This window comes from Hyalella azteca, unplaced genomic scaffold, assembly GCF_000764305.2.
Source record: "Hyalella azteca isolate HAZT.00-mixed unplaced genomic scaffold, Hazt_2.0.2 contig10892, whole genome shotgun sequence".
Classification (NCBI taxonomy): Eukaryota; Metazoa; Arthropoda; class Malacostraca; order Amphipoda; family Hyalellidae; genus Hyalella; species Hyalella azteca.
Genome location: NW_025940911.1, coordinates 67,871 through 90,227, shown reverse-complemented (window position 1 = coordinate 90,227; position 22,357 = coordinate 67,871). Strand labels below are relative to the sequence as shown.

At 34.6% G+C, this 22,357-nt stretch overlaps 2 long non-coding RNA genes across 2 annotated transcripts; both read right to left on the bottom strand.

Moving 5' to 3' along the window:
• Window positions 1–6,044: 6,044 nt before the first annotated feature.
• On the bottom strand, window positions 6,045–8,498 carry LOC108665867. Its single transcript, XR_001930465.2, has 2 exons — window positions 7,861–8,498; window positions 6,045–6,903 (listed from the first exon to the last, which is right to left on the bottom strand). It is a non-coding gene; the product is annotated as an uncharacterized LOC108665867 (long non-coding RNA).
• A 649-nt stretch (window positions 8,499–9,147) lies between these two features.
• LOC108665872 lies at window positions 9,148–11,826 on the bottom strand. The gene is made up of 2 exons (XR_001930466.2): window positions 11,558–11,826; window positions 9,148–10,910 (listed from the first exon to the last, which is right to left on the bottom strand). It is a non-coding gene; the product is annotated as an uncharacterized LOC108665872 (long non-coding RNA).
• Between the last annotated feature and the right edge of the window lie 10,531 nt (window positions 11,827–22,357).

Sequence of the window (22,357 nt, the reverse complement as noted above, 5' to 3'; positions counted from 1 at the left end):
TACTCTAAGTGACATTTATTCGTCTCTAATTATAAACATTTTAACTTTCCGTTATTTTCTGTTTTCATTTGTTTGCATTTTTGACATTAGCTTTGAGTTTTAGTGGATTGCTCGTCATTATTCATCTCGTTCGGTAGATTTTCTTCACAATTTAACATTCGGAAGGCGGCAGACATTGCTTGCCGAAACAAATTAATTCACGGCATGAATTTTTCTAATGAAATTTCTAATAATTTCAAATTAATTCGCGAATAAATCAAATAAAATCGATCAAAACTCATGTCATTAATCTGTTTAAAATAAAATTTACCCATGAAGTTAAAATCAAAGGAAACTTTTAGTATATTCAGCAAATATTGATAGAAAACTTTACGGAGACTCGCTCCAGCATCAGTTCAAAATTTTTATAGGATACAAATTTTTGACTTTGTATTGCAAATAATATAGATAACATTATAAAGAAAGGGAAGTCGGTGAAATTGGTTTTAGCATCGTTTTTGGAGCTCATGCTGTTTGTAGCTTGTAAAACAAAAAATCTCTGTTAAGCTTACCCGATATTCACACACATTTTTCTGTTAATAATTTAATTTTTTTATTTCTTTTATTTATTTACTTAATTATTTATTTATTTTATAATTTTTTCCGATTCAAGATTTGATCTAACAGCCGTAACATGGAAGTCGGCCGTTTCGAAATACATATTAGGGAGTCAATGCAAAACTCGGGAGCATGGCGGGAACTCGAAATCGATGCGAATCAGGCACTTTCTACATAGAAACGCCACCCTGCTTCGCTCATTTGCTCTTTTTTTCTTGTATTTATCACACAATTTTGTTCCCTTCAAAAGATATGCTATATAAGTATTTCGGTTCAACCAAACACTTCATTATATCCATAGAACCCCATTTTGTATTATTCAAAGAAATATTTTGCTTGGCGACGCGTGACAAGAGCCCGGTCACATCCACGGCAAGATGGCTTCGTACATCGCAGTGCCGAACATTTCCCGCTTCCCCCTGGCTCCTGCTCTGAGTTGGGAATCGGACATCCTCGCATACAGGATGCTATGTGGCGCGGCGCTCCGCAGGCCGCTGGAAGTGATATAAAAAGGCCCTGATATAGTCCCGACTTGCCCAGTCTTGAACAAGACGCCGTACTCAGCTTAAGTTACACCGAACAAACAATACAATGAAGGTAAGTGTGCGGTAGAGTGTATGCAGTAGATATGAATTTTTTTCCGAAAAGTTATTTTGTTTATCTTTGGCTCGTAAACCGGATTGTTAATTATAGTACAAAGTTGATTGCTGGATTTAGTAACGAACGTTTCAGTAACGAGCGTTACAGTAATGAATTCTTCGGGTAATGATTTTCGATTTGCTTCGAAGGTATTTTGACGGCACTAGACTTTCGGAAAATGTCTGCATACATTTTAATTGAAACATCAATTGAAAAGGTTTTGTAAGATATTTAAGTTTACCATAAACTTTAAGACTATTAAGTTGTACAAGGACGGGGTTTTATCTATAACAAAGTTGTTTTTCAAACGTGAGTGAACATTTGGGAACATAGCCAAAATAAGTAAATATTAAAATTGTTGAATTTCAGCAGCATTGCGTTTATGAATTTCTGTAATGATTCGATGATTATATATAACGTGAACTTATACATTATGATGGCCAATCAAAATTCGTCAATATCTTAGGCCTAGTTAGTGAATGATGTTAAATTATGATTGATTTTAGAGAGCAAAAAATTCACTCGTTTTAATATTGTTCATAAGAACTCATACTCCACTCCTTGGAGTACTGGTGAGAACTCAGAACTGATATTCCACTCCCTGGAGTACTGGTGAGAACTCGAAACCGATGTTTCACTCCCTGGAGGACTTGTTAGAACTCGGAACTGATACTCCACTCAGTACTCGGTGGGCACTGAAGCATTTACCAATAAATAATTTGAACAGTGAACCTTTTAGTGAGCAAAAGAAATAATTGGAATCAAAATAGTAATAAAGTTTTAAGGATTGACGCTGCAGGTCTTTGGTAAACCTTTAATGTCCTTATGTTTCTTTCCTAATAACTACATTTCTTATTGCTAATTTGCTTGATGACTAAACTTCAGAGAATTTATTTTCGTTTTACTTACCTTGGTCAAGATATCTACAAATGAAGTTTCTTACCGTTCAAATCATCGGTTATGGATAAAATACCCGAAATCAATGAATGCCAAAATAATCATATTTTTTTGGATTTTATACACCAACTGTAATTTTAGATGTTCTTCAAGGCCACCAAACTTGCATATCTGGTTTTTAACGCTTATTGACTAAATGTTCGTTTCTAGGGAGTAGATGTTATAATGAATAAGTTGGAAGCTCTGGAAATCCAATGTTTTTTTTTAATTAATCAGGATAATTTGGCATAAAATTCTTACACATTAGTCGATGATTGTTGCAGGCGTGGGTGGCAACATTTAAATTTTGCCTGTTTGTCGCACTCGGTACGTGTTTTAAATGGTTATTCAGCTTACGAATTTCATTTCTTTCATCTTCAAATGTACTAATAATAGGTTTTATACATGAAATAGAGCTTTGATTATACGTATTTCCGAACCCCAATATTGCCTTTTCTGGTAAGTTTACGAAGACATCGGGGGTCAAGCTATTGTGAGTTGTTTGTAATTAGTGATAAGACGTCTCCAATAAACCAGGATATGCACAAATAAATACTTTTGTGCGACAACAGGAAAAGAGACGCTCTAGAAAAGATTCTTAAATTTCACAAATCAAGGCGTTAGCAGCTAAGAAGTCAAGCTACTTTAATTAGTGAAATTGTTATGAAACCTTATGCAATAAAAAACCTGCGAATTTTCTTAGAATCTAAATCATTGATGCTAAACATAAAGTGATATAATGCGACCTTATTTAAAGCAAATTGTGATGATTTTATTTACTTTTTGCTTTCTTTCTTTATTATGCGCCGCAACTGAGCTACCGCAAACAAATTTGAGAGCATTGAAGATGGGAGGTAGTGAAGTGAAGGTACATTTGGAAGGAACCTTCTTGAGGGCTAACAATCAACGATAAAATTTTGCCAAACAAGGATTTATCAGCTAAGAAAGAACAATATGGAATGACCAGGACCAGAAGCTAGTGAATATTTTCATAATTAGTTCCCTCGTTAGACATAAGAATAATATTCCTGCCCAGATACGGTGTAACCTGGATAAATAATACAGTTGTGCATGTTATTTATCTGCGCATGTCGGAAAGACGTCACATAAATTCTGTACATGCATCCAGGTCTCTGAACGCCGCGCTCGGAGCTTTCGTTCGAAATTTACACTTTCTAATCTTCTCACTCTGCTGTGCACCTTCATACTGTGTCGGAGAGCAGTTAGAATGAACAAGATGGGATGACCAAGACCTGGAGCGGTTTGTCTCTGATCAGCTTTTTACTCTATCAGAAAATATTAACATAGTGGCTAATTTTTTGTACTTTTCCCTACTTTGGTAGCTCGTCTGAAACATAATTGAAGAATGTTATTGAATTGAAGAGAATTGAAGATCTTATTTCTAAAAAATGTTCGGTGTAATAACCTGCCTATTTTGCTAGTGAATATTTTCAAAATTAGTTCCCTCTTTAGAACAATGAACAATATTCCTGCCCAGATGCGGTGTAGCCTGGATAAATAATACAGTTGCGCATGTTATTTATCTGCGTATGTCGGAAAGACGTCACATAACTTCCGTACATGCATCCAAGTCTCTGAACGCCGCGCTCGGAGCTTTCGTTCGAAATTTACACTTTCTAATCTTCTCACTCTGCTGTGCACCTTCATACTGTGTCGGAGAGCAGTATCAAGATGTTCCGATTCTTCTCTCGTGGTTTAAATGGCAACCTTTTCTTAATAATGCGTTCCTACAGTTTTCATCCTCGTTCAATTGTAAATCGATTGATTTTTCGTTCCTCTGTCGTTTTCTCTTTAGACAAGTTTTAATAGCTTCCGTGTATAATTAATTCTTCCTTGATGATTGTTTTTAAATTCTAAATAACGTTTTGAACTGATGATGGGGCTCTTCTCCACAAAATTTTTATCAAGATGAGATGAATTTACTTTACGTTTTCTTTGCTTACCTACAGACAAATAACATGTAATCAGCAGGTGTAGCAAATGTAATTAAAGTATGATTAGTCTCACTTTTGCGACGATGTGATCGAACGCATTATTTCGCAGTCATTTTGTTAACCCGCGATTAGAAATTAGGCCGGCATCAAAAATATTTTTCCCATTGCACACAGCTGCAAACAAGAGCGTCTAGGTGTGGTAATTGGTTATTGGTCGCCTTCTAACATGAATAAGAAAATTTCTCGTGCATGTAGTCGAGATAAACGAATTATTTTCATCTTTGATATGCCTGAAAACACATCGTATTCTTTATGTATGTTGAGGAGAAAGTACAGCAACAAAAACAAAAAGCTGGAAATATTCGTTCAAATAGAGAATTATTATCGCAGAGAGCAATAATACATGTAGCAGTGGAGATTACTGTCCAAACTGGCTAATGTGAGACAGTATCCTGTACGCGTACCTATAGAAAAGGGTAAAGAAGTTTTTAATGTTAGTATTATCATACAAAACACTTGTATTTGTTGTACATTTTTTCACCACTTATACATTACACGAGCGCACTCACGACCCATTTGAAAAATTCATTGATATTTGGCGAGACTGCAGCACTATATAGACGGTTAATTGATCGGAATTATGGCTAAATACTTGTATTTAACAATTTTTTATACAAATGGGGTATCAGTTAAATGGGGTATCCTCAGAAAACATCAATGTAACCAGAGTATGGCTATGAGCACGAGCACATCAGTACATCAGTATGGCTATGAGCACGAGCATCGCCGAACACTATCTAATTTTTAGAGCTAATGGATATTGGACAGCTACCTGATTCATTTAAATTGTCATTATTTTCATGAATGCATTGATGATCTGAATTCAGCTCGCTAGAATTGAAACGACGATTAAATTATACCAAAAAAGTATACATGAAATATTCCGCTTTACTCCGATTTTTTGGTATGTGCAGACCTGCAGCTCTACGCTGTTTGCTTAATGACGGCTATTTGTCACTCTCGCTTTTATGATAGAACATAATATTATTGTATTAAAAATGAAATGAAATTGTTTGAATTTCAATGGGAATTGCTATTAGATTGCCGGAATTACGCATGCATTAGAAATCGGCGCCCGCAGAGCTGCACGCTGGAGCGTCGAACCCCATGTGTCTCGGTCAGAAAACTCGTACCAGATCAGCAAAGGTGAAAATTTATTCGGAATCCAGGTATTAACTTGGGATGGAATTTTATGTCCGAACACATTTTAAGCGTTAATTAAACTACCACATTGCGATGACTGAAAGGATGCTGTATTGAGAACAGTGATGGTAATGATCACGAATCTGATAATTAACTATCGGTTCTCTTCAACCCAGAGAAATGTCAAATATTTATGTATGATCTGCAGCTAAAATATATTTAATGTGTTCAATATCTGTGCCAATCTCAAAAATGCGTCCACAATATTTTCTTTGAATCGTCTTTAATCGCTATCTTGCAAGTTTGCGATCTCGTTGAGTCTTTTCTTCGTCGTAGTTATCAGTTATTGTTTATGCTCATCTATAACAATTAATAATATTTTTTAGAAACAAATGATTTAACATTCGACCTTAAATGATATACATAAATGGCCTTTTCCTTGAAAATATTCTTGAAGTTTCGAAAATATGCTCAGATCTAAATTAAGCATCCACTATTCAATGAAGTACAATGTTTCAAAATTAATAAGATAAATAACATTCCCATCATTTTTGTCGATAGTTAAAATTTGTTTTTACATTTTAGGAAAAATACATCGTTTACATCGTTGCGCAAATGTTCTACTGTATTTAGTTTGTTTAAACATTAAAATAATCAGTGAGCTGCATGGAATCGTGGGCCTAACTTCATAGTGCGGGAAAAGAAACAAAAATATTTCGGTTTGGTTTTTGCTCTTTAATATCTTCATATGCGTTCTAAAAGTTAAACTATATGACCAAATGAGCCAAAACTCTGCAACAACTTTAAACACATTCATTAGTGTTGCTAGCCAGTACCTATCAGCTAGTACAGTGAAACAAACATACGTATCAAAATCAAGGGGATAAGAACTTTATTTGAATTTGTTTTTCTGTTGTGAAAATGAAGCAACCTTCGCATGCATACACAAATTAACAGTCTAATTACGAATGTTGATGTTTGGTGAACATGTTTTTTTTTCAGAAATGAATTTGTGCAAAAATTTGAATGTTTTATTTGTGTCTCTTTAACCGAATTTCTGATGTTCCGATTAGAAAACAAAGTCTTCTTTTGTCATGCTAAGCTTCCAACTAAATGTCGAACTTTCGTTTAAGTTTGTGCGTCTTGTTCGCTAAAGACGTGAGGCAAAGATCCAATTCTGAGGTTTTAAGTTTTGAAAAACGTAATTGAACTACAAACTTTTTAAATTTGATAATCTAGAAATTTTTGGCAAGTTTTTATACTAATTCTAGGCAAGAGAGAATTTCTCATAAAAGGGGCAATTTCGGAAAAAGGAGTGATCTGAACTATTTGCACGCTCATTTTAGCCTCTAAATCTGCGGAAGGAAAATCCTCGAGGAGTGAAAAGTCGTTTTATTAATTTGAATTTCGAGAAGATAGATCGTCGCCGATTCAGCCTCCGCCGTCCTCCGAGTCCGCCGAATCTCCTTCCACCGCCGATGCCGATGCCGAAGCCACCAACTCCGCCGAATTGTGGCTCAGGAGCCGCCATGACCGAAGACAAGCACGCTATGAATGCCACAATCAGCACGATCTGAACGTGAAAAACAAATAATTTCATCTGCTGAAGATGAAATTTTACTCCCAGAACTAATCAATTGTAAGGTGATTAGATGAAGTGAACTAATGCAGAATGAGATGATTTCATAAAAAAAATATTTCACGAAGATTAACTAACTGATACTGCGCTAATAATGCATGTTGGAGAATTCAAGATTACGATGAAAACTAACGCGACGGGAAACAAAAAAATCTCCATGAAAAAAACCTTTTTGTAAAAAGTTAAAAGTTTTCTTGAAGCAACACAAATTGGGAAGTTGACTTGAGTTATAAAACTTGTGGGAGATTCGATAAAATAGGATAGATTCACGGAACAAACGGCGTCTTCACAGATAACTATAGTTTCGCTTTAATTTCGCACATCACAATTCATATATGAATATAATTAGCTCATGTAAAAATGGTAGCTTTGTATAGAATGGTTATTTTACTCGGAAGTCCACGCAAAAATACTGCAAAATAGTGAATTAATTGTACGTCAATGCAGGAAACCCATTATACATTCAAACGTAGTCTCTATGAGATCCCATGGATTCCTGTCTGCAGAAGCAGGGCTGCATGCATAAGCCTTAAGCAACGGAGATCACGTATCCAAGCTAAAGGCTTGTGACTTCAGTGATTAAGTTCACGAATCTGTGGTAGAGGCACACGGCTTCAAAGCTTCGGGCCTCGCATCCATCTAATAATCGTCGGACGATGAACAGATGCAATGGAATTTATTTTGGGAAATGTCTGCAACAGTAGCGTGTCTTCTCATTTTTCCCAGTTATGATATTTTTAATATAAAATAATTTTAGGCTCTCGGAACATGGGAACAAAATTGTTTGAGTAAATATTACCGAGAGCTTTTGACATGAATTTCAATACACACTTTAACAAACATTGAGGTAAGTTTTTGATTTTATTCCATTATTTACAATTAAATTCTTACCAGCCTCATTGTTGATCGATTTTCGAGTAGTTTGGTTTATTTTTCTCAAATCTAAAAATCAGTTTTCATTTGCTTAGAATAATTTTAAATCGAATCCGAAAATAATTCTTAAGGTTCTATCACTTTCACAATTTGCGTTGAGATTTCATTTATTTAATCGTTTTAGTAATCAAGGTCTTCGTAGATTTTCTATGGTCTCATTTCAGTAGTTTCTTGTAACAAACATCTCTGTAGAGGGTGCGATGCAAGCAAGATTTAGAGGGCAGTGGCTATCTCTAGATCTTTTCGAAAGAAAATACTTTCGATCTTTTGAAAATTATCCCCAGGCTTCTTATTTTTTTGAACAAATAAGCTTTTGATTGATTTTTTGGCGTAAATAAATCATTTTTTGCTATATTCGTCCTCAAAATCCAATAATGATGCAGGTTAAGTCGTTGGATTCACATCTGATCTCCGAGACTTGAGATTTATTGAGGGCTTGAGGATTAAAATCTTCCTGACATGACCAGAGAAGCGACCAAGAATGAAGGCGCCTAGCGTGCTACTGACGGATGAAAATTTTGTCTTCTGCTTTAGTAACACCAGCGTGCGTCAGGATTTAAATTAGAAGCATGTACAAAATACGTGCTAAATTTAGTGACTCCTGGAGTTTCCACTTGCCCAACTGGGAGGCGTAGTCCGCATAAATTTAGGAGCATGTTATGGTTGGCGAAAAATAAAAAAAATTGTGAGGACCATTTTAAGAGTTTAAAATAATCAAATTATCGAATCAAAAGTTTATATAATAATCAAAAGTTTAATAAATCATTATTTATGCAAGTTTTATGCAAGTAGTAATTACTACTGTTTATGTAAGAACTAATAAACACTGACCTTAACTCTATAATGTATATTTTCATCAACACAAATATTGCTCATTTAATTGTGTTTTCAACAGGCACATTTAGACTTCTGGGCATTTTATTCCTAGAATAACACAATTAGGCTCTTCCTATTTTTTTTGTACTTTAACTACTTGCTGGTATTCTGAAAAAGAGATATTTTTCTTCAGAAACTACCGATGTATGTTAACGGCTAACTTGTCATGTATCAATTGTAAATAGGTTGCAGTTAAACAGCTGAGAGATCTGGATACGCAAAAAATATGTCCATTCACAATTTCATTTCCTCTTTATAATATCTTTTTGGCCCCGATTTTTGCATTAGAAAGATCGCATCCGGAATTGCTAAATTTCTGACTGAAATTTACATTACCTTAGCTTTTAATATAAAAAAAACACATACATGTCGATGTCTCCAATATTGTTTATTGCAAACAACCGTGTAACTCGTGTGATGTTATGCATGTAATTTTTGAGTTTCGTCGATAGCTCTCACATCAGTAAAACTTGTATACTTAAAGTTAAATTTGGAATACTGTAAATAATTTTCGATTGTTTTATTATCATATGTCAAATTTTTGTTTGCAGGTCGGGGACTTATGTATTAGATTTATTAGTATTTCCATAATTCTTCATTTTGGTCTAAATGAAAAAGTATTACTAAAAAAGTTTAGAGTAGCTATAATGGAACGGCCATTTGAAAAGTACGTCTCGACAGGAAACGCACGCTGCTCACTTGTCCAATGCATATAGTAGCAACCGACTTTGCGGCAGACAAAATTTCATGACCTTGTCTTGCATATAAAATACTCTCTGTCCTTTTCCTACAATATCTGGCTGCTGGCGCGAATTACAAAACAAGAAGTATTCGTGAATTACCCTGTAATTAAAATCAGTCCCGTTGATCAAAATAATTTGCAATTGGTTTAACAAAATACAAATCATCCATCAAACGCAAAACACCAATAATAAAAAATGCGGAAAATTTTATAAACAGCCTAATTAATTTGGTTATGAAGCGCAAAATAAAAATTAAACTACAACAAATTTGAACGAATTTCAATTGACAGATGCCAGACGCAGATATGTAAACTCGAGTTAGGATGATTGCTCGAGTTGCAATAAGTATTGAAGTCTATTGTACTCAAAATAAAAACTTTATGCTTGGTATGATAATTACTTTTATATTGTAATAAAGAAATAGAAGAAACATAACCGATACATGAACTTATTAGATAATAATGATGGCTAATTTTACGGAAGTGGTTTGAATGCCACTTGAGACATAGGACAGAAAGATGTCGGCCCGACAGTAGAGAAGCAATGGACTTTTTGTACGTGTAATGCCCCTAGATTTTAGAATGCCTTAATGTTTGAAGACATGGTTTTAGTTGAAGTTTGTTGAAATGCAAATAGCGAACAAAATGAGCTGTTTGGTTTCAAGAAAGATGGTATACGGTTTGTATTCTCTAAACAAATATTATGGAGGATTATGACAACTAGAATATGAAAATGCAAGGCTCATTCAGGGAGAATGTCGTTAAATATTGTGTTCACTGGAACAGAAATTTCTTTTTCGAGTCCAGAAAATGTGGAGGCAACAAAGGATGTTAATTTTGTAAAACTTCATTTGAATTTATCTAGCGTTGACACATAGGCAGGCTTAAGTATGTTAAAGACGTTTCTTAATGATCTAAATATCAAAATAATGCCCTTTGTAGCATAATCTACATAAAAATATCGCTGAAAATCACAATAATTATAGAATTTACTCTAACCAAATACGGCTTATCATTCCATTAATGCCCTTATGGATGAATTTTCGAAAAAAAAGAAAAAAATAATTAAAGAGAACTAATAAGATCCTGAAGAACAATAAAAAAATAAACCAAAAACATTTGCGTCAACTGCTGCCTGTGCAACGATTTTATTATCTACTCCTTAGCCTCGGTATCCACGACCAAATCTAAAACCACCAAATCCACGCCGTCCGAATCCTCGCCCGAAGCCGAATCCTCGACGTCCGAATCTTCGTCTTCCGAATCCTCGACGGCCGTAGCCCCAACCGAAACCTCTCCCGAATCCGATGCCGAAGCCAAATTGAGGTTCAGGGTCAGGCATCCCAACGGCCAGGGAGAGGCAAGCCAGAAGCGCCATCACCAAAGTCAACTGCAGAGAAAAGCCTTCAGCATCATTCCATATTATAAAAATTATTCTGAGCTAAAAAGCACTCAATTCACATTCAGAAACAATATGTTGAATGATCAAAATTTATTTGATCATTTAAATTATGTAATATTGATTTCACAAAAAAATCTTATAAATCGTTCTTTAAATGTTATTTAATGATTCAAAACTTGTTTCTAAAGAAGATATTTCCAGAAGGAAAAAATAATTTACCTTGAAAGGATCGGGAGCGCGAATAAAGACACGTGGAATTTTTTTAATTACAGCTAATATTTCAACAAAAATGGCGGAACAAATATTATCATATAATATTTTTATGTCGTAATAATCTTGAAATTCATCAAATAAACGATTTTATCTTATTTTGTATGGAATTAAAATGAGGGATTCAACATACCAATAACCTTGAAGACAGAAAGGAATGGAATAATGTAATAAGATGAAGTCGATGGAGCACATTATTGATACAAATAAAATGCTAAGAACTACGAACAAAATATTCGGCAAGACTTTTTTCTAGATGACAGCACGTGAGTTAACATTCAAGCCAGTTGGCAGTTGTAAGAAAAGGACGAAATTAAGTGTTTTCCTATGATCACAGAGACTATGAATATTAAAATGCGACTCACCAGCTTCATCTTTGATATTAATTTTAAATTTTTATGGGTCAGAACAAATACAATTTAGATTCAAAAGCTCGCTCTATATCATTTATCCTCCCAGTGTAATTTTAATCTGAGCTTTTCTTGATAACTTCTATTGCAGGTTCGTGAGTTGTTTATAGTTGCATGTATCCTTTGTCCTCGGTTGCAGCACCAGTAAGCCTAAGACGACCAGGTATGAGCGAGGCACGACAGCAACTGCTCGACGTGCATTAATTGCTAATAACACTCGCACAAAAACCAGACTGCGCAACTCAAACCTGCTCAGGCAGAAATCCGCCTGCGAACAAACTGGTTTGAAGCCCCCGAGAAGGCATGGAAAGCAGCATCTCTAACCTCTAAAAATATATCGCGGGAAAATCCGTGTTCGGCTGTCGATTGATAAAGTAGCAATGACGCTTTAGTGATATCCATCTGTATTAAAGTTCGTTCTTATACGGCCGATGGCGTTTCATGGGCAATTTTGTGAATAAAAGTTATGTTCGTAGCTATTAATGTATTAATTAATGCAGAAAATTTATTGCAGGTAACACTTTTTTAAGTTTCTTGATAATAGAGATAAATTCTCTCACAAAATGTACAAAATATCCCACAAGTGTTGTTGTGTAACCGTAGTGAGCTAACTAGATTTTTCGTCAGTCCTTGCCGAGTATCTGTTCAGCGTACGAAATGCAGATTCTTTTAATATAACATCATGTAGGCGATCTCATTCGTATTCTGGACGGGCCTCGCGACCAAAAACTCATTCAGAAATAAGTTCAAGTTGTCTCTATCGAATGAGGAGGATACTTTTTCAACTAACCACCATTGATAATGATTTACTGCGACGTTGTAGAAGTGTTATTTGCTTATTTTTTTTAATGATTATACATTAACCGCAGCAATGGTAATCGTAGACGCAACAGCGGCTTAAATGAGTTACCGTCCGTAGACAAGGAGTCAACGTGGATTAGTTTGCATCAGGGCAAAGCGATAAATTTTGGCAAAGAAGTCAATTTCTAAGCAAGACCTCAAAGAAACATTTTTGTACGTTCAGTACTAATGAAATAGCGTGTAATAATCCTGTAATATTAATTTCTGCGCATGTCTGCCATCGAAAGACAAGAAAACTTTAAATATTTATAAATATTGTACAACCATAATGGAACTGGGGAAAAAAAATCACGTCCAGAACCGTAAATTGCAAGCACCAAAATTTCCATTCAAAGTCAGTGGTTTGAGAAGTTAAATTAAAGTAATTGTTCAATTTTGAGAAAAGCTTCTGACTGATGCATATATTTTCCATCATCAGATATGCAAAAGTTCAAATAATCTATCCAGATATTCTACTGAAGATCTCCGATACCAAATTTTTTGTAGTGATCAAACAATGAATTTGTGAAATACTCAAAATTTTATGTACGATTTTCATTTTATTTTTTCACTTCCGCAGAGCCTATTCTAACAATTTTAACACGCCTGTTGTTTAGGAAATATGCGTTTAGAAAGTACTTTTCTAAAGACCACACTTCTAAAGAGGGCGGTGTTTCCGATGTTACAGATGTACAATGAATTTCTAATTTTATTTTTAAATATTTAAATTTCTAAAAATTTTCAATTATTTTTTATTCTGTTAATTGATTCAAGCATTGTCTCCGACTTTACGCAAGTGTGCAAATTTTCAGATCGATTGGACAGGTACAAGTGTTTTAAATATTGAATATAAGATTTTCAGCAGACGTACAAACAACAGGAATCAAAGTAAAATAGGAGTGTGGTAAAAACTAATAATGAATCTGATATAGCAGAACTCAAAATCAAGTTCATCGAATAATCGCCTTCTAAAACCTTTCGCTAAAAGTCCATGAACGCTATTTGGAAATTTTCTAATGCTATTTCAGCCATTGAAGGGAGCGGAGCAGCATGAGTAGGAACAAAAGGGCAAGATATTGCTTGGTAGATTGAAATTGCAATCAAGATCACTTTGTTTATCAAGACTAGGGTTTAACTTGTGCTGTCAGCTGCTCTTGTCGTAAGCTTGCAGGTCGGTGTTGATTGTTGACTCTGTAGGTATATTATATCGCGAAGTTCCCGTGTAAGGAAGTACATCACTGATCCCATACAGCGCACGTCACGAAATTCACTACATTAGAACAGTTTACTATGAGTTATTGGCTTTCTAAATAGGGTGAAATATCTACGCAAATCCCGGAATCGAAATGCCACGTCTCCACGCATAATGAACAACTTCATCCTGCTTTTACAACACTTCTCTTTAACTTCACTTCTTGTTGTTTGTCTGCTACAAATCTTGTAATCGAAATTTAATATACTTCTACTTATCCTATCGATCTGAAATTTTGCACACTAGTGTAAAGTTGGAGACAATGCATCAATCAAGTTTCAAAATAAATTATTTAAAAAAATTATTTTTTTTTTCAATATTAAAAAAATTGAAAAAATCATTTTGTCAGCTACAAATCTATTAACTGGTATTTGACACACTTTTACATGTCTAATTGATCTCAAATTTTGCACAATTGTGTGAAGCCAGAGGCAATGCATGAATCAAATAACAGAATAACTAATTTTGAAAAAATTTATATATTAAAAAAGTTTTATATAATAAAAAAAGTAACAATTAATTTTTTTAATATTAAAAAATTGAATGAGAAATTCATTGTACATCTGTAAGATCAGAGACACTGAATTCTTTGGAAGTGTTGTCTTTAAAAAGTAATTTTTATACGTATATTATTTCAGAATGACTTTGGTTTGATGAGATGCGGCGCGTTTTATCCCTTGCTTGCTTCAAACTGCTTAGCTACGGTAAAAAATTTATTTTATGGTTCATAGAGTTTTAAACGTTTTTATATGTTTGCAAGAATCGAAAAAAGTATAATTATTATTTCAATTCACTTTATGCTATCGAATTTAATTGATATTCGAAGTGTAAGTCAAAGAACGGTATTTCTGATTTGAAAGTAGACCAACGAAAGACTTCCTCCGATGAGGGCAAGGCAAACGTTCTTAATCAGTTCTTCAGCAGTGTAGTCACAGATGAGGACTTGAACAGTATTCCAGATATTGAGGAGCGCCCAGTCAGCTCGAAGCTAACAGGTTTTGAAATACACGAAGAAGAGGTTCTCAAGCGCCTGGTAGCTCAAAATCCCAACAAGTCATGTGGACCAGACGGCTTTTGAATATTTCTAGTGCGATAGCGACATTAAGACTTTACTCGTTCTCGAAATTGAGTTTGCTTCTTGAGTTCAATGGTTTTTCTTTAGCTCATAGTAAAATCTTGAGTAAATTTAAGTTACTTGTTCTATTTTGTCTACGTTGAATAGAAGGCATGCTCTTAATAAAGCTTTACTATGCCATCAAATTCAATCACGATGTTCACAGTCATGTATTAACATTCAACCTTGAAATTAAGTCGTACAATATTCGTGCGTTAAGCCAATCTTAGTATGTATTTTCTTAATACATATAACTGATAAAAGTAGCAAGGTTAGCCCACCAATTTAAAATCTCATCATTCCTGTTGTCTCTAATCCTGTTGATAAGAATAAGGCATATGTGTCCTAGTTTAGAATATGCTCATGCAAACTCACAAATTAACCTTCTACCGCCGTATGTCACTCTCCGGGAACATAACTCTAAACTTAAATTATACTTAAACTATTGAGTGTATGAACATGAGGATGCTCGTATGCAACAGAGAACATTTTAAAGTTGTCGTACGTGGCGGCAACGATCAATGCAAGTCATTTTGTGCTCACTAACAACGTATCCTTTTTGGGAAGAAGGCTTGGGATAATATTGCTCCGGTTACTCATGTCAGGCGGTAGAGGGTTAAATAGAAAACATGCAGAGCCGCTATTTGTCTCTCGTTTCAAAAAACGAAAGAAAAAACTATGTTGCCTCTCTTAAGTAGACTTCATAAAAAGCTATTTAGAAATATTTTTTTCAAATCATTTCCTTTAAGGTTTACAGCGCCTTTCGACTCTGTCACTAAGAATAATTTTTCAGGCCCAGGTAATATCCCGGTACGAAAGACTCGTGTATAAGCCCTTGAAGAACATTGATAGAATCATGGCGCCCGGCTTCGATCACACAAAAAACTTTGATATAATGGAATTTCAGAATATTAGTTAATTTTTTGCTTGTTCGAAGCTCGTTAACTGTAATAAACTATTGGCTAACCGTCTGCGAATCCAAAATACGTATAGTGTTGGAATATGACCCTATTTGTCGGGTCATAAAATATGATATAAGTATATATGATATAATATGATATATATGATATAAGTATAAGTATCATAAAATATGATAATATGATAAAATATGATATTTATATTATGTCTTATATAAATATGTAAGACATAAAATAGGAAATTCATTTTAACAAAAGACTTCGTAATAATACATTTTTTTATACTACTCTGATAAGACTAGAGAATGTTTTTACTGTTAACAAGCAGGCTTGCTCGCTAATAAAATAACAAATAAATAATAGAATTTATTGTTCGTTTTTTCCATGAGTTGAACGATGTTCTTTGGTGGCGTTGGTATATTATTTTAAAACTAAGTTACCAAAAGATATATTTCGACGTTTAGAATGAAAATTATTAAATATCAAGTAGCATGACGGTTTTACAATACATGAAATCGTGCTATGTGTCTAATGAAAACATTGAGTTTAGTGGAAACAACGCAAAATTAATTTTCAAAACTGCTCAGAAAATAATTTAAAAGTCCCTAGGTTCCAGTGGGTTGTGAGTTTGTAGCTGTCGCAATTCTTTTAGCATCGGGGCTCCGCATGACGATGCGGGTGCAAGCTTCCACTACCTGTCGGGTGATGGACTCGTTGTGATCCTCCCTCGGATAGAGCCAAGGTTGTCCAGATTGTAGGTGGCATGTAAGGAGGCGGCTCAAGGTAGTTGTGGTCTAACTATTGTATTGTAGGTTTTTAAGAAGTCTACAATCTTCATTATTGCAGAGAAATTTATGAATAACATCGGTCTTCTAAAATAGTTCCGATATTTTTAAGGAATTTAGAACACAAAAAATATTTCTTGACTTTCTTGTTTATATAGTGAATCAAAACTTTGATTCGGCCAGTTTCTGCTCTGCTTCTGATATTATCCTGTATTATTTACTGTAGGACTCGTCCATCTGTCATATAAACGCGGTTCTCCTGATTTTAGTAGTAGATGGTCGTGATGCTTTCGTTTGATGCTGGTTTACTGTCTGTTAAATTTTGGCACGTCTTGATAATTCGATACTTTAGTGTGGATTTTTTTGTTCGCACACCCACATTGATTACCAGAACTTGTTTGCATGTAAGAAATTCAAGTCACGAGCTGAAGCGGAGTTCTTCAACTCTCGTTGCTTTCATTAAGGCGCGTGTTTGTTTTGTTGTAGCTCTGTGTATCCTCCGTTTAACAACTTACTTAGTACTTTTCCGACATCTGTTGGTTTCCGTTAAACTAAATTGCCCCACGAATTATCATCAACTTACACCAATATATCGAGGTAGACTCAAGTACTCAAGTGCAATTTTATATCATACTCGTTCCAAAGTCGAAGTTCTATCATGTGTTCACATCCCAAACCACGAAGAAGATGTCGCCGACTATCAGAAGAAAAGCTCACGCATGATCTGTGCGACTAAAAACAATCGACTGTGGAGTTCGCACATGTAGAATTCAACCAGTAAAAGTACATTAAATATGAACTGTTTTTAGGGATTATCTCGAGCATCATCAGGTTAACCCTGTTGCAATATATCCCAACGAAGATTACTGCATTTTTCTCCATAATTGACTGCCATATCTTTTTTATGAAGTGGCCTTATGAGCAAAATAAATGGGTGTTCAACTAACTGAAAGACTTGAAAAATACTAACTTGTCAGGAATTTTAGCTTGAACTAAATTGAATTCAATGCGGTCAATTATTGAGTTGATTGAGTTATTTGTTTTAATTTTTTATAGAATCACAATATTGTCAGGGGTTGCCACAATAATGGGAGCTTGAGCAACATATAATATGGGCACCTAATGTATTATCATTAAGTGATAGAATTCGGGAGGTGGAATTTGCAAGCTTTTTATTTTTTGTGCAGTTTGTGTCGAAAATTTTGGTTGTTATGGCGTTGGCGTCTTACGCTGTGGGAGCGCCTCAACTTCAGTCAGAGACCGGGGTCAGTGAAGTCCGGGATCCGCAATCAGACGTCGCCTACGACACGTACGACGAGAACGCAGCTCAACCGGACGTTGCCTTCGACGAAAACGAACCCCAACCGGACGTTGCCTTCGACGAAAACGCACCTCAGTTGGACGTTGCCTTTGATGAGACCGCAGGTGAATCTGATGTCGCATATGACACCTATGATGAAAGTCAACCTCAATCTGGCGTTCTCGGTTCAGACGTCAGTGAAGGATCGCAGTCCTCGGTAGTTTTCCAGTGAATTGTCGTGGAACGCAAAGCTTCCAAGGCAGACTAGAAACGCCGTGCAAGCCGCAGCAGGCTCAGAAGGCATAATTGCAAACTCGAAAGTTAACCTTTTAACTGTATGTTTAGCTGTAACCCAGCTGTACATATATGTCGCCTTTCATAAGGGCGTTTTTTTTGCTCACGTATGAAATTCATTCGCCCAATTGAACAAATATTTTACCTTTAACTTCAGGCTACGCTATGACCAGATGTGAAAATTATGTCTCCTGTAAATTTTTTGTTACTGAATGAATATCAGCAATTTGATATGGATGCAATGTAGCGTCTTACGTTTCACTAAAGGGTAGATAGAACCGATCGAAATGAGCTAGATTAAAAATCAAGAACTAAATTAATTGAAAGACGAGCAGAAAATTCAAAGGATCAAATCAATTTTTGAATGTCTTCATGAGTTTGGAATGAAAAGAAAGCATTTAAGATACTAAAATGGGGTATTACTAATTCAAATTAACAAAACATAAGAATTTGATGTATAATTTGTGAAAGTTAAATTGAAATTTAGATGGTCATAGTATGTTTGAGATCACATTTCGCAAATTTATATTTTGATGCCATAGTTCTTATTTTATTCAGGCAATTTTGAAAAAATTTACATAAATAGAGCCTAAAACGGTAGTTGTAGATGTTTAAAATCGTCATTCAATTAGGAAAATGAATTTCTCACGCGATTTGTCAATGAGTCGACTCGAGCATGAGAATAAATCGATTATTGGTAGTTTTTACTTTGTATCATAATTTAAATGAATGAGCATAGTCTTGATTTAATGCATAGGGAGAATATCTTGAAAACTAAAATAGTGTGTCTTCTATGAGTTTCTCTCCACATTGTTTAAATTATCAATTATTTTGATCTTATAAATTTTAGTATTTGAATCTTTCAAGTGATCTCAAAATAATTTCGATATAAATTAGATGTTTACGATTCAATATTTCATTAAACTTGTGCAGCATGTATCATCATGTAGAATCGCATTAGCTCAACATGCCCGAATGTCTAGGCTCATGTCTTACACGCATATGTTACGAAAATTTATTCCTTCAATCGCCTTAAAATTCTAAATTTATTGTCACACGATCAGCAGGAATCAGGTTTATTGTTATGATAACATCAACAATGAGAATAACTGTACTTCTGTTTGTCACGCGCCTATTCACTGAACAGCTGAAAAAGACAAAACAAGCCATTTTGAAATCAAATGTTATCGATTTAACTTTCAAATAGCGTAATAAAATCTGCAGTTGCATTTTTTTCGTTCATCCCTGCTTTAAATGATGGTAGTGGGCTCAAAGTTTCGTCCAGGTGAGAGCTGTGAGCATTCTGCAAGTCAACTGCAGACTTCTGTAGCTGAGAGTAAGAGTAAAACCAAAGAAGTGCGTTTATTAATAAGGCTTATATAGACTTAAAATATAATAGCATTCTGAATCATTTATAAATTACTCAAATTGTCGGTTGGTTCTTCAACAAAGAATGGAAATTTTACCATAAATTCTTTATGAATTGTTAAAAACCTTGTAACGATTTTTTTCTAAGAAAGTGAATGAACATGTCTCATAAAGTCCGAAGATTCAAAGCATTCCTTTAAGCAAAGCTGTTACCGAGCAAGTAATAAGAATTAAGGTTCAAAGTTGCACACAAAATTTACACGAACAAGAATAGATATTAACGTAGATAACAGGAATAGATAGTCAAGCCATACTATACCTACTAACCGAGTAGGTAATTGCAAGCGGATTAATTTCAGGGCGCATTTGAACGATCGAAGAATAAGTCCGATAAACATCAGGCCTAATAATTTAATAATTATGTAGTGATTGAGATGAGCTCGTTTTACTCTTCTTACTTTACTTTCACTTGGTTTCAGAAAAATTTGTGATATGTTGGATACTTCCCGGTATCACATTTGGAACAAAAAGGCACATTTGGAACAAAGGGAACAAAAGGTAATTAAAATTGTATTCAGTTTAAGGTTCATTATTATTAACACCGAAAAAATCTTTCAAACTCAAATTTGTGAGTATTAAATCGTTTTTGAATGGATGCTTCAACGCGTTTTTTTAGATTTACAGGATTTGTATTCGAGGAAAAGCACGAATTCAGGAAAGATGATTCATTGTTGCCGAGAGATTGGATTAATAAGAGTCTTGGATTAAATAAGAGTGGAGATTAAATTAGTGTGGAGATTAAATTAGAGTGGAGATTAAATTAGAGTGGAGATTAAATTAGAGTGGAGATTAAATTAGTGTGGAGATTAAATTAGAGTGGAGATTAAATTAGAGTGGAGATTAANCAGATAGATGTGTATAAGAGACAAGATTAAATCAGAGTGGAGATTTAATTAGAGTGGAGATTAATTTAGAGTTGAGCATACAGTCTTCATTCAATTGGATTGAAAATAGAGTTGTGCTTGTCGCCTTGGATTAATTTGAATTAATTTTTAATTTAGTATTTTTTCATCCCCGATGTGTTACGCTTATCGTCTTGGATTTTATGGGAGTAAACTGAAATTTTTAATATGCCCCAGGATTATCTATCTTGGGCAAATCCGCTACACCGTCTGAATGATATATGGCAATGTAACACTGTAACATCTAATGTATCAAATAGAATTCAAGCCTGAATTCAATCTTTCCAATATCGTATTCGCGGTCGTTACGTTACGATACATTCTTTTGCCAATCAAGTTTTATCAAATTATTTGATTTTTAATCAACGATTCTCATCATTTCATTACAATTATACCGGAGATTGGGGCACTTTGTAACAATTTGAGTGTTGCATAGAACTTTATTTTAGTTGAACTTTAATCCAAGATGTTGTCAGCTAGGTTAATGTATGAGAAATTCACGATGTCAATATCTTCATATAAAACATATTAGTTTGATTTCCAGGTAATTACTTATGAGCTTTTTTTTAATTATGCATACATTTTCAGTTGAAAAAGACGATACAAACTATGAAAAGTCGAAGAGGCATCTTTTTCTTAGTCCCTTCTATCTTATTTCATAGAAATTAAGCAATTTTAGCAGATGATTGTGCAGCGCATATTAAAATTATTCAACGGCCTTAATTTGTACAGAAGGCCATGAAAACTCAATCCACATTTCCAAACGAATTTTCTAATAAGAGCAACTAAGTTCTACTTCACAATTTCGTTAATTTGATTGAAATTGTGTCAAATTTGTTAGAGCTTCTAATCACGTGAAGTTGCGACGAATTTCTACATAGATTTAAATTACGTTCAGAAGAGGTATTTTCATTTAAAGTTTATCCCACATCGCGTATGTGAGAGAAATTTTTGTAGAAAGCAAAATTTTTTCAAAGATGAATGACAGTCATAAACCACGCAAAATTTTACTATTTTAACTGAAGAAAAAACGGTTTAAAATCATCGCCGGATTTTTTCTTTAAATTAAAGAAATAGACAGGATAAAGCTTTTTGCATACAATACTGCAATAGTTATCATAAATTCACAGTGTCAGGTATCGAAAACTGAAAAACTAATATACACTCTAAAATATAAAACACACAAATGTAATAAATGTTGAAGCTTGAGATTTATCATGAAATAAGAATAGATAACATATTTTTTCACACGAATGACCTATAATATTGTTAGCAATGTAGCTAATATCATGAATGCAAATAATTCAAAAACATGCGTGCGGAGATAAATATGAAGTTAAACATCAATAAAAATGTATCGTCTATATGCGCACACTTCTAGAGCGAAGAGCTCAAGCAGAATTTAGCGAAGCTTCAATAAACGATAAAATAAGGATTAATAGCAGACTGAGCAGCTAATTGAAAATGGTCGAATGCGGTATGTGGTTGGCTAGGATATTGCGTATCCTTCTATTGAGGGACTATAGAGTCGGCCAGAGATGCTTGGCATCAGAGGTAGGAAGCAAGTCTATAGAGGCAACACGTCCGGTAAATATGATGATTCTTTTTCTCAAGGATCATTGATCTTTTCGGTGTGATGACTGCTTCTCAGCCTTCAGCTTTCTTGAAGGTGCAATTTTACATTTTTTATATTAAAATTTCTGCATGCGGTTTTTCTCAGCGAGCGGTTACTAGACTGAAATTTTCAAATTAATACCAATTAAGTTTCCCATTAAACTTAGGTGGGATGGGCGGGGGAAGGATGGCATTTTTAACGTCCCTCTTAGGGTAAGCTGTATGCGCCCTAAGAAACCCGAATTGAAAAGCTCAGCAGTTGCCATTGTAGTGAGGTAACCAGGAATGAGAACGTTTCCACGTACGTTC